General features: G+C 37.8%; 2 long non-coding RNA genes across 2 annotated transcripts; one reads left to right on the top strand and one right to left on the bottom strand.

The window, feature by feature from the left end:
* Positions 1-9,703: 9,703 nt before the first annotated feature.
* LOC311297260 lies at positions 9,704-15,437 on the bottom strand. The gene is made up of 4 exons (XR_014628789.1): positions 15,303-15,437; positions 15,121-15,219; positions 10,906-10,988; positions 9,704-10,122 (listed from the first exon to the last, which is right to left on the bottom strand). It is a non-coding gene; the product is annotated as an uncharacterized lncRNA (long non-coding RNA).
* On the top strand, positions 10,755-16,861 carry LOC311297261. The gene is made up of 4 exons (XR_014628790.1): positions 10,755-12,281; positions 15,021-15,194; positions 15,311-15,541; positions 15,723-16,861. It is a non-coding gene; the product is annotated as an uncharacterized lncRNA (long non-coding RNA).

Raw genomic sequence — 16,861 nt, 5'->3', positions numbered from 1 at the left:
TATACTGTATATACATACATTATATATATATAAACTACACATATACGCACATCACAATTTGAATATAAACGTATACATCAACACGATATAAATCATTACAAAAAAATATAAGAAATCAGTTGCTTTTAGTTGCTTTAAGTGTATGAATCCAAAAAGTCTCTTGATGCAAAAGCCTTTTCTGTCTATTTCCACTTCTCATCGAACATGGGATGGATTTAATTCCAATCACTTTATAAGGCCTGCACAATCGGTCCAACGACAGTTTCCGATAAATAAATGATTTAGTTTAGGCCTAGCATACATCCTTATAAGCACAAAAATAATTCCTTGATTTTAAACAATCACTTTGCTTTCACATCAAAGTTAACAAAGTAAACATTGTTATTTGACTAAAATGAGGATTGTGCCCCAGCCACAACAGCAGGTGTTTGTATGTGTATACCTTGCCTATTGCATAAGCTATTAAAGATCCGCTTGCAACAACCGCGACATGAGCATGTGAAATTGTTTCCTCTAATGACCTTAAAAATAACACTGGAGGTCTAAATCATCATTTTAGTTTTTTCCTTGTTACCTTTCTTTATAGTATGCTTTACTATACAAGTTAATCTAAATAAATCACGTTTTATAGCAAGCTGTTTTAACATTTAATCCTTAAAATGTATTAGTATATATTTTCATGCAAGGCCTACTTATTTTTTAGCTATATCCATTCCATTAGGTAGAATGAAATTAACTAATTTAATAAATGATGATCTTTCTTTACAATAGACCTGAAGCAGCACTGAGCTGGCTTCATCTGATCGATGACATTATTTTCTTTTAGAGCTGCTGTACAGCTGAAATGAACTCTTTTTGCATCATTGAATAATTTTCTTGTTATCACTGTAAATATGCTTTGAAATTATCTGTATTTTATAAAGCGCTAGGCTATATAAATAAAGGTGACTTGGCTTGACTTTAGTGTAGGCTACCATTTTAAACATACCAGTATTTATTCATTAGAAACTGCTTATTAGATACTAGTAATTAATCTAATAGTGACTAGTATTTAACTAGATGTACCGCATGGCGGTACAAAACATGACCGCCGCTCAGGCCTGCACTGGCTTTCCACAAAAATAAATGACGTGGAGCAATTTGGCTGTATTGCGTGTTTATGTATATACCTAAAAAAAGTAGTAGTATGTGCATGTCTGTCTGTGTGTGTGTGTATGTGTGTGTGTTTGTGTGTGCGCATGTGTGTTTGTGTGTGTGTGTCTGTGCATGTGGATTTGTATGTGTGTGTATGGGGGTTCGAGAGTGGCCCCCGGGGACCAAGCGAAATTTTTCCGTAAAAGTCTAGTGGGGCTACATGGCCACCAAATTTCATGTTCCCCGGTGTTTCGGTGTCCCTGGTATCGTTGACGGAAAATTCAGTAGATTGAAAAAAAAAAAAAAAACCTTTGACAATCCACACACAATACAACTTTAATTTAGAAGGGTGTCCTGTTACTTTATCCTCTACAGTAAAAGACCTGGGTGTTATATTAGACCGCAACTTGTCTTTTGAAAATCATATTTCATATGTTACAAGAACAGCCTTTTTCCACCTTAGAAACATTGCTAAGCTACGTAACATGCTATCTGTTTCTGATGCAGAAAAGTTAGTTCATGCATTCATGACCTCGAGACTAGATTACTGTAATGCTTTATTAGCCGGTTGTCCTGCATCCTCAATAAACAAGCTACAGTTAGTCCAAAATGCCGCCGCTAGAGTTCTTACTAGATCAAGAAAATACGATCATATAACACCAATTCTGTCGTCTCTACATTGGTTACCTATAAAGTTCCGTATCAATTACAAAGTATTGCTACTGACCTATAAAGCCCTAAATGGTTTAGCTCCCGTGTATTTAACGGAACTTCTATCGCCCTACAATCCATCGCGCTCTTTAAGATCACTAAATTCAAGGCTTCTGGTCATTCCTAGGATATCTAAGTCCACTACAGGAGGGAGAGCTTTTTCACATTTAGCTCCTAAACTGTGGAATGGCCTTCCTGATATTGTTCGAGGCTCAGACTCGCTGTCCCAGTTTAAAACTAGATTAAAGACGCATCTCTTCAGCCAGGCATTCACATAATACTTACATTTTATACTACAGTTGAGACGACTCGACGCGGGCGATGTTTATGCCCTAAATCAATACATGATTAACTAACTGTATTTCTCTATGTACATTTCTGAAATGCACTTTCTGTAAAGCTGCTTTGAAACAATATGTATTGTGAAAAGCGCTATACAAATAAATTTGAATTGAATTGAATCCCTATATGACCGCTTTCGCTAGCTACGCTAGCGGCGGTCATAATTATACATTGTTAAGAAAAAATAGAACTTGGCTACTTATTTTTAGGTAAGCCAATTAGTAACTTTTCAGACTAAAGATATCCTGAACTTAATAGGCAATAGGCGGCTCTGTATGTATTGTCCCATTTAAAACTGTAATGGTCAATCAAAAAATATTGGTACAGTAAAATGTGACAATATTTCGTTTTACACTAGATCAGTACATGCTCTATTAATCCCTTTAGTCGGATTTAAAGGGGTCATGAACTGGCTTTTTACATTTTTTTATATTGTTGTCTGAGGTCAACTTATGACGTTCGCTTGGTTTTTACATTCAAAAACATCAAAATGACTAAGGCTATTTTCTACCCTGGTTTTGAGCCTAGCTCCTGAAATGTTTTTTATGGGCGTGCCGCATTGAATACTTGGAAGTAAACGCTAGTGATGGGGACGAGACCGCCTATGCCGAGTCCGAGTCAAGACCGAGTCTTTGAAGGGTCGAGTCCGAGTCGAGACCGAGTCCGTTGGTTTTCAAATTCAGTCGAGTCCGAGTCAAGACCGAGTCTTTGAGGAAGCAAGTCAGAGTCGAGACCGAGTCTTTGAGGAAGCAAGTCCGAGTCGAGACCGAGTCCGTTGGTTTTCAAATTCAGTTGAGTCCGAGTCAAGACCGAGTCTTTGAGGAAGCAAGTCCGAGTCGAGACCGAGTCTTTGAGGAAGCAAGTCCGAGTCGAGACCGAGTCTTTGAGGAAGCAAGTCCGAGTCGAGACCGAGTCTTTAGGAGTCGAGACCAAGACCATAAAAACATGTCAGTTTTCATATTCATGATTTAATATCACCCCAGTTAATAATCAACAGTTAGGCCTACAGACTAAGCTAGATTGGGAATTGTTTAGAGGAGCAGTCTTAACGTCTTAATATGGACTATGCTTTTACTATCATTAAAAAAATCCCCACCACATGCATCATCTTCTGCCTATTTTTCTAAACTGCTTCAACAGTGCTGCTCTGTCATCAACATGTTAAGCCCACCCTGACTTTTTTAATCATAGTTAGGACATGCAGAGCAAATTAAAATTTTCTAGTGGATTAGTGATGGATGGGGACGAGACCGCCTATGCCGAGTCCGAGTCAAGACCGAGTCTTTGAAGGAACAAGTCCGAGACGAGTCCGAGAAAGCAGAAATCGGTCTCGAGACCGGACTCGAGTACTACATCACTAGTAAACGCCCACTGCTATGATTGGATAACAGTTTTGCATATTATTGGAATCCACTGCTGCTTCAATGTATAAGTAATGAGTGATTATAATCAAGGTATTAATCAATATTTTTCCCTCTAAATATCACATGAGTTGAATGACTTCTCTGGAGATTTTACTTTGTTATAGTGATTACTGTATATTCTTTAATGTCTGTATTTGATATCTGAATGCAGTAACAGTGCTTGCTTATTTATTCCGGCTTCCAGAAATGAAATAGGGACTTGTTTTGTGTTTGAGAAAGGTCATCAACGTGTTAAAACATATTGGGGTCATTGAAGCCAATAGACCATTTCTTTGTTAAAGCCTTACTTTCCAGTTATACTAAAGTGTAGTTCTCCTTGAGAGAAAGAACACATTATCTTGATGTTTTGAGAGTACTCTCCTGTTTATAGTTAGCCATATCCAACCTTGGAGAAGCTGTGTGTGTTAGTCTTCTTGGTTACAGGTTAAGGAACCACTGGCATTATTGGAGATTGACTGAGTTGTTGTTCTGGACATGCTGGCACCCAGAATGCCTGGAAGGTCACGACGTGCCTAACTTCAGGGTACGAGTGTCAGCTGCATAATCAGTGCAGTTATGCTTCAGTCTATCTGTATATGTGTGGAAAATTACTATGTTTATCTATTTCTTAGCCAATGAGAATCATTCAACCTGTAAGCAATGGCGTAGCTTAGACCTTGGTGTAGGGTATAACTGCTGTGATCTTTGTAACTGTAAACGGGGCGGCCAACGAACTCCTGTGTGAGTCTTGAAGCTGACTTCTGCTGATGAAACTGCAAACTATCTTAAGTAAAACTTTTCTTCAATTTATTATAATTTTGACTGCGGGTCTTCTTCAAACATCTGGTCCGTGGGTCCTAAACTGTAAACAGCGCGAATCGATGGGCAGGGCTAAACAAAGTAGGCTGCCGAGGCGGTGTTTTATACCCTTTGACGTCATAGATCCCCACTTTGAAAAACCTGTCGTTCGCTTTGCCTGGTGTCAATAGAAGCTTTTATTGGACTAACAAGGCAGTTTTCAGTTCTGAAACCTACAGAATATTCTTATAGTATGATGACCTCTTAAAAGCTCAAGGAAAATTTGATTTCTCAGTTCATCACCCCTTTAAACGCACCCTTACATGTGGCTGAGAAATTCAGAATTTCTTCATTACATTCTAACAGAGCTTAGTGCAAGCAATGCCAGGGTGTTTAAGGAAGTGTTGTGTCATTTAAAGGGGAGGTCCACGCGTCAGTAACAAACGACGCAGCTGTGCTTTAAGTGCTACTTAAAGGGCACCTATGTGTGTAACATAGCTCTAAGTGAATGAAAAAACCCTGCAAAGTTTTAAATCTGAAAGTTCACCGTATATAAAGTTATTGTCTTTCAAAAGTAAGAGTCGACTCTGAGTCAATTAAATGAATCGTTTTTCAAACGAGTCATAAGCCGTTGCCATAACTAATATAAGCCAAAATCTCGGAGTTCAATGCAGGATTCGCAAACCACTTGCTCTTGAAAGAAGGTGTTCAAAAAACGTAGTTTTGAGTTTTATATTGTGTAGGTCTCCTGCTAACTGGCTAACTCATGAAGAGCTAAAAATGAAAATAGAACTCCTCAGAACAGTGGGAGGCTGCTAGAAAAGGGATTCATTTTGGGACATCGTGGGAAATATAAAATTAGAGGCGTCTGCTCGGGTTATGGCAAGATATTGACACATAAAAAGAAAAATGTAACTTACACGCTAATCAACAATGTTAACAAACTTACTGAAAAAGAGCATTTGAGCCAAGAAGATAATAATGCCTTATTAGACTTACAAAACCAACTAGATATTTTATATGAGAACAAAGCAAAAGGAGCTTTTATAAGGTCACGTAGGAATTGGATGGAACGGGATGAGAAAAACAGTAGATATTTCTTTAACATGGAAAAAAGAAGAAATTAAATCAATTCTATAAGAAACCTTGACATTGGGGAAAAGATTAGCGAGAACTATATAAGATATTAGAGAACAAGAGATATTACAGTTTTTCTCGATTGCTTAAACACTATAACCAGGCTTTTGAACTAAAATTTCAAAACCATAATGCCATTTATCAAAAAGCACACCCATTTCCCTAAACTATAAACACTATTCCCTGTTTTGACACATGAGTCAAATTTGTTGAACTGTCACTGCAAAACTCTACACACAAATCCCTTCATTTCTCATTGCCTAGACCATGTTGTCATTTATTAAGCACTAGCATTCAATATTGTTCACTCAAGTCAGCACAGCTTCAGCTCAGTTAGCACACAATTACCCAAGTGGAAACACTAAGAGTCAAAATTTAACACACATCAATCAGATCCTTCAATAGATAGATAAAGGGGCCCAAATCAGTTTGTTGAGTTTTGGAACAATGGATCCAGAAAGACATGAAGGAAGAGATCGAGGAGGGATAAGGAGGAGAAGGAGGAAGGGCAAGAAGACAAGCAGTCTCAGATGAAATTCAAGCCACTCTAGTTGCCCATGTCTTTGTCAATGGTATGACTATGAGGGAGGCTGGGCTACGAGGAAGGCCAAATTTGAGTCGCTTTACCGTCACCTCGAGAACCTTCAGGGAGGAGTGGTGGCAAACAAAATTCTATCACTGAATAAAAGACAAACATTTCCAATAGTCTTTGATGAGGTTTATTTTCTTGCAAGAAAAGGTCAGCAGTCGTACAGTCACACAGAGTGTCTGCAGAGTGTGACAGTGGGAGGGCATCCTTCATCCTTTATAGTCTTGACTCCCAGAATGTTTCTAGGCAAATTATGGAATTTCAACCATACGTGGAACATTCTTAGACGTGTTCATCATATTGTCTCCTTGAGTGGATCGAGGCCCTCCTGTCACCTACTAACACTCTTTACCATTCCAAAAACAATTCCATATTAGAATAAGGTTTTGTGTGTGCTCTTTTACTGTCATATGATGGTCACACACATCTTACTGTAAGTAAGTAAATACTGTAAAAAAAAGGAGAGAGTGTGTGTGTTGTACTGTGTAGTACATGATTGAATAAAAATGTGCCAATGTATCCATTGGTTGTGTCTTTTGTGTTCATCATGTGAAAAGTTTTGTGAGGGGGGAACCACAATCAACATAACTTACCAGTTTTGGAAATGTTGTTTTGAATTTATTGCACCAGTGTGTTAGACTATGTTGTAGTGTGTGTGATTTTGAGGGCTTGTGTGTCCAGTGTGAGGGCAAAGTTTGGTTTTTCAGCAAGAGTGAATGGTTTTGAGTGTAGAGCTTCATTTTGACCTGAAAATAGGATGTTTGGGGAACTGGGTGAGACGTTATGGATTTGTGTTTACTGTTTTGAGAATATGAGGCATAGTTTCAAGAAATGTGTTTAAGCAATCGAGAAAAACTGTAATCTCAAAGATCCAAAGGAAATCTTTAGCTTGATTAACTCACCTAACTGTGTGGATGCAGGACATGCCAGGACATAACTCTTGAGGAGATTATTTGGGGAATAACTCAATTAAAGAACAATAAATCACCAGGCTGTGATGGCCTGACCTCTGAGATGTATAAATGTTTCTCTGAGTCACTAGGTAAACTTCTTCTGGCTGTCTTCAAAGAATCTCTTGACAGAGGGGAGCTTCCTCCTTCTCTGAGGCAAGCTGTCATAACACTTATTACAAAAACTCTCTATTAATTGAAAATTGGCGTCCCATTGCATTGCTAAATAATGACTATATAGCTCTATCTTAGCAAAACGTCTTAAATCTACAGTAAACTACACACTTTAATTGATGAATGCCAATCTGGTTTCATGAAAGATCGTCACATAGCCAATAACATTCGCTTAGTTTTGGATCTGATTGAATACAAAGACTTTCTAGATGATGAACACCTTATTTTATTCTTAGACTTTCAAAAAGCCTTTGACACGGTAAGCCACAAATTTATTTTTGACACTTGAACTTTTTTAATTTTGGTAAGAATTGTATTAATGCTGTAAAAACTCTGTACATGGGAGGAAACAGTTGTGTTAAATTGGCTAATGGAACTTAACCCAGATTTTACATTAACAAAGGTATCCGCCAAGGCTGCCCCACCTCGCCTCTTCTATTGTTGATTGTGGCTCAAATTCTCTGTGATTTAATTCACAAGAGTTCATTCAAAGGAATTACATTAAATGAAAGAGAAATACAAATCTCACAGCTGGCGGATGACACAACCTTGTTTCTAAAAAATGAATCCCAAATAGGAGTTGCACTAAATGTTGTAAACCAATTTTCTGAAAGCTCAAAATGTGAGCTGTTTTCTCTTAAAAATAAGCATTTGGGTCAAAGATGTGGCATAAATATAAATAATTTAGTAACTTATCTTGGAATAAAAATCAGTCACAATCACAAGTTGATGACAGAGAGTAATATCTCATTACTACACGACTCTATTAATAAAAAGTTTGACTCTTGGCTTGCAAGAGATATATCTATGCATGGCAGGGTTCTTCTTTCTAAAGCAGCAGCATATTTATTTACATCAATAGAAATACCTAAGTTACAATGTGCCAATCTAGACAAACTATTATATAACTTTATATGGAGGAAGAAACCCCATAAAATCAGGGAAAACATCTTAACTAATAAAATTGAGGATGGGGGTTTATCGGTAATTGACTAATCACTTTTCAAATGAGATATTAAAAATCAATTTTTGAAAAATCCAAACAGTCTGTGGAACATTGTGCCAAACTTTATCTTTGAAAAACTTGGTAAAATCACATTCTTACTTCAGTGCCCATACTCCATCAAACTTCCATAAACAGGCTCTAACTTGTTGGTCACTTTTGTACAAACACAATTTCTCCCCTCACAAATGTTTTATCTGGAACAACATGAACAATATTTCTATATCATATATAGAAACAAGACTCTCTTTATAGAAAACTGGTTTTAAAAAAACATGATATTATACTGGTATCCCAATTATTAAATAACTCAAATCAAATTTTAACTTATGACGACTTCACACATAAATTTAATTTCCATCCGCCAAGAAAAGAATTTTATATTGTAACCAGAGCTATCACCCTACTTAGAGATGAGACAGATTTGGATCAAACTAATATATCTTTCTCCAGCAGTGTCCTCAATAAATGGTCTATCTTTTCTAGACAGAAAAGTCAACAGCAAAGTAATAAAAAACCATTTATGTGCAAAATCTATCCCTGCCTCCAGGTACAAATGGTCCCCCTTGTATGAAAATATTAATTGGAATAGAGCATGGAGTAACCCACATACATTTTTAATTACAAACAAAGTAAAAGAAATATCATTTAAAATTCTTCACCATTATTACCCCTGTAACAAGATTATTTCGAAATGTATCCCTACCGTAGACGAAAAATGCATCATCTGCTCTCTGGAAACAGAAACGTTAGACCATTTATTCTATAGCTGTTCACATAGCTCTTCTCTGTGGAAAGATATAGTGTTTCATTAATGGACACCTTGACTCAAACATACATTTATCTAATTTTGACATCATCTTTTACTTTTCTGACTCAAACTCCTCTGTACAATATATAGTCAACTTATTAATTTTGCTTGGAAAATTTATGAAGAACAAACCTCTTTTCAATGTTTTTAAACTTGACTTGAAAAATTATATAGACTGTATCTCTTGATTAGATGGTAAATCAGCATCAAAATGTATGCAATACTTATCGAAGTTAACTTTATAATTAATTTAACTGATATTTACTGTCTGATACTCTGGCTGTGTACTTTTATGTTGTTTATAATTTTTATACAGATTATTTGTTACTTGTATGATATTTGTCTTAATTCTCTATTGGCTGATGTGTATTTAAAAAACTGAACTGTATCTAAATGATTTTTGTATTACAAGATCAATTTCTTTTTTCGGCAAATTGTATCAAATGTGTTATGCAATAAAAAAAAAATAAAAAAAAAGAGAATTAGCTGGGTGACGTACTAATTATCGCGAGATTCTGACATACGTGTACTTATAGTGCATTCGAATATGCCTACTTTCCTACTATATAGTACTTTGTATATATTTATATTATTTTATATATTTATATAGTATTTTGCACAATTGCACAACAATTTCCCTTGAAATTTTTTCAATAAAAATTTTATTTTATTGAATCACATTTCTTCAAATCATGTATTCTTTCAAATCATTTAAATAATTTCTTTCACATCATGTCTATTTGTCTCCAAGGACTCCTGATCGTCATCTTGTCCACTGCTTGCGGTGCCACGAGCCGCAGGAGTGCAACCCTGGCCAGGGTGTGCGTGAAGAGCAGCACGCCAGAGGAGAGAGCAGCCGAGGTGCAGAGCGCAAAGGCCTCGAGCAGGGATTGGGTCCGCTACGGCAGAAACTGGGACTACAATCTGCAACCTCATTCCCCACAGATGCTCCCAGGCCAACATGGTCAGTGAATCAGCCCCCGGAGACCGATGCTGAAGCTCCGTCTTCGACCCATGTAGTCCCGTCTGGTCTGACTCAAAAGTATAAGTGCAGTAAACCGTGTGCCACACTGAAAAAAAGAAAGTGCTATTCTTACTCAGTATCCTTGTCTTGTTTTCCTGTCCAAATATCTAACAATTCTTAAATCAGGATGCATTCACTAGATGTCATAATTATGTTGTGTCCTGTTTTTTCTGGGATAAGTAAATCAGAATTGAAGTGATTTGTTAACAAAGACATACACTGCAAAAATGCTTTTCTTACTTAATTTTTGTCTGGTTTCCAGTCCAAATATAAAAAATAAAAATAAATCTTAAAGCATGATGAATTTACTAAAGTAGTAAAATGCCATAAGATATTATGTCCTTTTTTCTGGGGAAATAAATTAAAATGAAGTGAGTTTTTCTCTTAAAAGAAGCAAAATGATCTGTCTATGGGGTAAGAAAAATAATCTTGTTTCTGTTTGAATTTAAGATTATTTTTCTTACCCCATGGACAGAGAGCAAAAACTCTATTTTCTTTATTTCCTTTATTTATATTTTATATACCTCTATTTTGATCGATTGCCCCGGAAAACAAGACATAATAATTGCATCTAATTTAACTTATCTAGTAAGTGCATCTTGATTTAAGAATTTTTTGATATTTGGAATGGAAACCAGACAAAAATACTAAGAAAAGCATTTTTTGCAGTGTTATATCTTATACAATTTTACTCATCTAGTAAATGCATCTTGATTTAAGAATATTTAGATATTTGTACTGGAAACAAGACAAAAATACTAATTAAGAACAGCAAGCATGGTGAATCTAGTGTGGATGTTACCAACCAGAAGATGACAATGAAACCAACCTTTTATGCTGAGATGATAACGTCACAATGCCAAGAAATGCTCTTTTTAGAGCAAGGCAGTTAGGGGTATTGGTATTCTTCCTCTGGGTGCCAGCACATGTGGGTGTGGATGGTAATGAGGAGGTAGACCAGTTGGCAAAGAAAGCATTAAATCATCCACAAATAGAAATTAATGTATCACTAAGTAAATCAGAAATCAAGAGATTGATAGCAATTGAAATTAGTAAAAGATGGCAAAAGATATGGAACAGTGACTCTAAAGGAAGACATCTTTATCAAATTCAGGTACGGTTTGGAAATGAGAGGAAAAGATATGGAAATGGGAAAAAAGACGTAATTATTACAAGGTTAAGAATTGGTCACACTGCATTTAATTATATTCTTTATAAAATAGGGAAGCATGATACAGGAAACTTTAATTGATAATTGATACTTTAATAAGATAATTGCGGGGATTTAGAAACAGTGCAGCATATTCTTTTAGAATGTGCTGCATATGAAAGGGAAAGACAACAGTTCATTCAAGAGTTACGATGGATGGAAGTTGATACAATTTCAATAAAAGTATTGTTAGGAAATGGGTCAAGACAATCAAGAATTCATGAATTAATATTTAAACATCTAAATAAAACAGGAATAATAAATAGAATTTTTTTTTTTTTTTTTTTTTTAGTATACTCCACACTCCAGATCAGTAGGTGGCGGGAATGCACCGTTTATGTTGGTCTGCCAATCTGCCATTAAACACCAGAAGAAGAAGAAGAAGAAGAAGAAGAAGAAATGCTCTTGGCTCTCACCTGCACACACTCTGCAGTCATCCACACATGTAATCAATCAATCAATCAATCAATCAATCAATCACCCTCATCAGCTCGACACAACTTAAGCCTTCAGTGTCTGTCAGCTCTTTGTCTGGTGTTGGGATCCTGCCATGTGTTCCCTTGTCTGATTTGTCATTGATTCATTGTTTACAGGTGTCCCTTGTCTTGTGTGTATTTAAGCCCTCATGTTTGTCACATGTCTTTGTCAAGTTTTGTTTCACTGTACGGTAAGTGTCATGGTTTTATATTTGATCTTATGTTTATAAATAAACTGCACTTAGGTTCTTATCTACACTTGCCTCCAGCAGATCCCTTACACCGGTCTTGTTTTTTGTTTAGTCCTAACAGGTTCTTCCTTTATGGGATTGCTGCAGTCAAAGATTGTCAAACAATTTTAAAAGTGGTGGTACAAAGCTAGAGGTACAAAGGATGGGTCGTGATCTGGCAAAGGGCAGATAACTCGGGCACAGAGAAAGTACCATGTATAGGTACTACTGCGACGCTACACTGGTTTTTGCCCACATGCAGCGCCCGATAGCTGTGGAGTCCTTGATGGTAAGTTCATAATAATAATTAATAATCTCCGTTAATAATCTGTTACACAGAACTTTATTATATTAAATATTAATCAAAAATGATTCACACCTTCACAAAATCCAAAAATTCAGTGTAAGAGTAAAAAAATGACAACATTATAGTAAGTTTATTTGATTCACAGCTTATTTAGAGTTTTGACCTCGACAACCCAACTGCATTTACCGCAAACAGTCTAAACTAAAAGATTGTTTTGGTTGAATCGGTTCAAAGGAGTCATTAGTTCGAGAATCGGACGTGTCGTTAACGGACTTGTACGCATTATGTGATTATCCCGGCAGTTAGGACATCGCACAAGATTTGTCAACACCGAAAACATTTCATCATTGGTTAGGTTTTGTTTTGTTTATTGAAAGTGTTTTTCATGTCAGCTGAATGGGCGGAACGCTTTTCAGAGAAGATAAGGCAATGTAATTTTTTTATTTTTTATTTTTTTTTATTTTGCACAACACCCAGCAGTAATTCAGGAAAAGAAAAATACCCGAATGCTTCATGTGAAACTTCGGTCTTCCGATCTTTTACCATCGTGTCAATTCTCAATTGATTTTGATTAAAGGTATAGTTCGCCCAAAAATGTTATTTAAGCCATGATTTACTCACCCTCAAGCCGTTCGAGATGCATATGTCAATCTTTTTTCAGACGAACACATTTTCAGTTCTTTTAGAAAATGTCTTAGATCTTTCAGTGGTTATAGTGTGAAGCTATGGGGTCCAGCTCCTTCAAGTCCCAAAATGTGCATGCACCCTTCACAAAAGTAATCCATCCAGCTCCAGGGGGATAAACGAAGGCCTTCTGAGGGTAATAATATAATATAAAAAATATACATATTTTAAACTTTATAAACGAAAATAACTGGCTTCCAGTAGCGGTCGACGCGCGTTCATGGAGATGGATGCTGGCGTATGACGTAGGACGTAGCGTAGGAAGCGTCGTGACGTAGAACGAGCGTGACAGCGCAGCCAGAGAGCAGAGCAAAACAAAACTCTACGTTCGTTCTACGTCACGACGCTTCCATCTCCATGAACGCGCGTCGACCGCCACCGGAAGCCAGTTATTTTCGTTTATAAAGTTTTAAATATGTATATTTTTACGACAAAACCGCATGGATTACCCTCAGAAGCAGTGTTGCCAACTATTTTCAAAGGAAAGTAGCTAACGCCTCCCCTAAAAGTCGCTAAATGTCGTTAGATGACGTCATACGTCAATTAGCATATTCATGACGTCATCGCGGCGTACTTGCGTTCTGCTTGCCTAATGTTTTTTATCGTTAAAATCATGCTCACATACTGTATTTTAATATAACATACTATAATATAATATAATATAGCCGAATATCTAATAAAAATGTATCTCATTTACTATATTTTTTTTGTCAGACAATAGAACGGGTAGCTGTTGAATGACTATTTTTTATATGTGTAAAATTATCTGAATTGAGACAGTTCGGGAACTGGGTGAACTACTAAAGCACTGTGATAGTGAGTATTACAAGTGATAAGCACAAGTAATAAAATAAAATGGTCAAACTAAATTCTTTAAATATAAAACAAAAGATAAGTGATAAGTCCGTGGAAACAACACTGCTCATTCACGTCTGTCAGCTGCCGTGCTGCTGCTCCTCTCTCAGCCATTCACTGAACAGGGTAGACGCAGAGTGAGGTGTGTAACGGCAAGAAGAACGCAAACCTCGCGCTCGCAGGACTGTGATGGCAACATTTGGAGGTTACTGAGGTTTGTCCAAAAAGTAGCTAGATTTGTCGCTAGTCGCTTTTTTGAAAAAATGTCGCTAAAGGGGTCTGAAAAGTCGCTAAAAATAGCGACAAAGGCGCTAAGTTGGCAACACTGCTCAGAAGGCCTTCGTTTATCCCCCTGGAGCCGGATGGATTACTTTTGTGAAGGATGCATGCACATTTTGGGACTTGAAGGAGGTGGACCCCATAGCTTCACACTATTACCACTGAAAGATCTAAGACATTTTCTAAAATAACTGAAAATGTGTTCGTCTGAAAAAAGATTGACATATACATCTCGAACGGCTTGAGGGTGAGTAAATCATGGGTTAAATATCATTTTTGGGCGAACTATCCCTTTAATATGCGAGAGAGAGCAAGACAGTTTGAAGACGGTGAGGGTGAGGGTGCGTGCGCGTGCACGACCGGGCCTCTCTCTCTCTCTGCTCGTTCTTTAAGTAATATGCGCCCTATCAGTCATCTACATCAGTGGTTCCCAATTCCAGTCCTCGTGACCCACTGCTCTGCACATTTTGTATGTCTCCCTTATTTAACACACCTGAACCAGATCATCAGCTCATTAGGAGAGACTCCATGAACTGAACTGAGTGTGTCAGATAAGAGACACCTACAAAATGTGCAGAGCAGTGGGTCACGAGGACTGGAATTGGGAACCACTGATCTACATCACTCACCGATCAAATAAGGTCTTGGCGAGACAAAAAAAAATCGCTTGTGAGAGAGACGCGTGAGTGACAGAGACGGAGGGAGAGCAGGAAAAGGAAATGCAGCTGAATGACTACGCTGCGTGTTTTAAATAGCGTAATTTTTTTTTTTATATAACGAAACGCAATATGTGGCGGCCGGTGTTGATTCTGTGGCGCACCGCCACTAATTAGTCTATGTGTGGGAAACACTGGTCATAGTCATTTCACAGGTCACCCTTCATGTTAAATTTTGTCTCTGCAGGCACAAACTGCCCCACTTCACTAGCCAGGACGTGCGCAGGGCTGTTATTATTGCTGCGCAAAAGCTATCAGAGCCCCAACGGGAGACTGTGCAGTTGTACCTGGACCGTGGCGCTCGTCTGGTCGGACCACAGGATGTTGTTGACGCAGCTGTGCTGCTGGACTCCTTGTCTGTGTAAGTCTCTTCATGCAACAAGGACCTAACACGTCACAAACAATTTGTACATCAGAGTAGCCAGTTTTTCAAAAAATTTCGCAGATTTATAAACCTCTTGTTCCTCACCTATAAAGCAATTCTTTAGACGACGACCAATCGTTAGCTGAGTTGGTTCCAGCCGGAGGCAGCTCGAGTCAGCCAAATGGCCAGAAAGACTTCTTTGTTTGTGGCCAGATTTCATGTTTCACTGGATGGCCAGCCACCATCGATAAAGCAGCACGTCGAATCCGGGTTTCCTGAAGACCGCACGTTCTATGACAAGTGGCGTGCCGCGCAGTACGCCCAGAGACAGGAATATCTTCTGTGTAAGTCTCCGAATCCACCAATACAGCATTGTCGCTCATTTTAACTTGACACTGCAGGTGTGTTTTTATTTTTTCTTTAAACAGTAGCCAACAAGCGTTTACCAATGCTTAAGGTAATTTTTCTAAACCTTTAACACAGCAACACACAGTTTTTTTTTTTTTTTTTTTTTTTTTTTTTCAGCACAAGTCCACATGCCTTCGACCGCAAATTTGTCAAGGCTGATTGGGCAGGAGGGGTGGAAGTCCAACTACCCAAAGCCAGAGGAGATTTAACGGTTATGGAAACCAGCTTCCAACCTCGCCACGGAGCCAGATGAGGCCATAATTAAGTGCCTGTCTGAGCAGACCTGGACAGGGCTGGCTATTAAGGACTTTGGTGCCAAGCAAGGTCGTGGCCAGTATTGGAAAATTGTCCGTATGCGTTGTCCGGTTCATGGCCGGATCTCTTGGCCCAAAAGAGTTTTTGCTTCAAGTATCAGGACGTGAAGGAATTTGTGCGAACTGAAGTTACTGCGGGGCATCCGGCAAAGATAATTCTGCTGGAGAAGCCAGATAAACCTTTCCAGTCATGAATGGCCATGGCTTTGACACAACATTGGTCATGCAGCTGTGTGATAAATGGGGAAATCCTTCAACAGATCAGCGGGTTGAGATTGTGACGAAGACTCTGTACTCAGAGTTAAAGTCCTCAGTGACGTCTCAGCCTGTAGATTCACGAAGAAAAGCTTGCTTCATATTAGAAAGTATAAGTGGCCCAAAAGGGGAGCATCATTTGGAATTCAGGGGATGTTGGCACTTTGTGATATCAGCGTGGACACCCAGCTAAAATTTGATTATGGTGGTTCTCTCTCATTCATGTAATTTGATTTTAGGGTTTCTGGGTTCTTAAATATCTGGCCTAGTCGAGGGGTGGCCTTCAAAATAGTTTGGTTGTGGATAATGACATTGAGTTGATTTGATCCGCCCCTCTTCAGCATCTCAACAGTTTTGGGAACTGTTTTCTTGTAAGCAAGATTGCAAACCTGGATAATTTACTTAATTTAAAAAGGATACATGTTTTATCAATTACTGTATTTGCTTCATCCTTGGTTTAAAAAAAACTAAAACACCACCAGGAGTGGAGGTGAGGATGTGACTATATTGGTCTTGCATATATAATATTTTCTAGAAGATATAGTTCTCTTCTTTCTTTTTTTCAGTCTCTACCAGTTCATCAGTTTTGTTCTTGTTGACATTATTTTATGTTCATTTTTATGCTGTGCTTTATTGTATATAATTCTTCCGTTTTCCTGGAATAAAATGTCCCTTAACTCATTGTTT

This window comes from Rutilus rutilus, assembly GCF_951802725.1.
Source record: "Rutilus rutilus genome assembly, chromosome: 9".
Classification (NCBI taxonomy): Eukaryota; Metazoa; Chordata; class Actinopteri; order Cypriniformes; family Leuciscidae; genus Rutilus; species Rutilus rutilus.
This window is presented reverse-complemented; position numbering and strand designations above follow the sequence as displayed.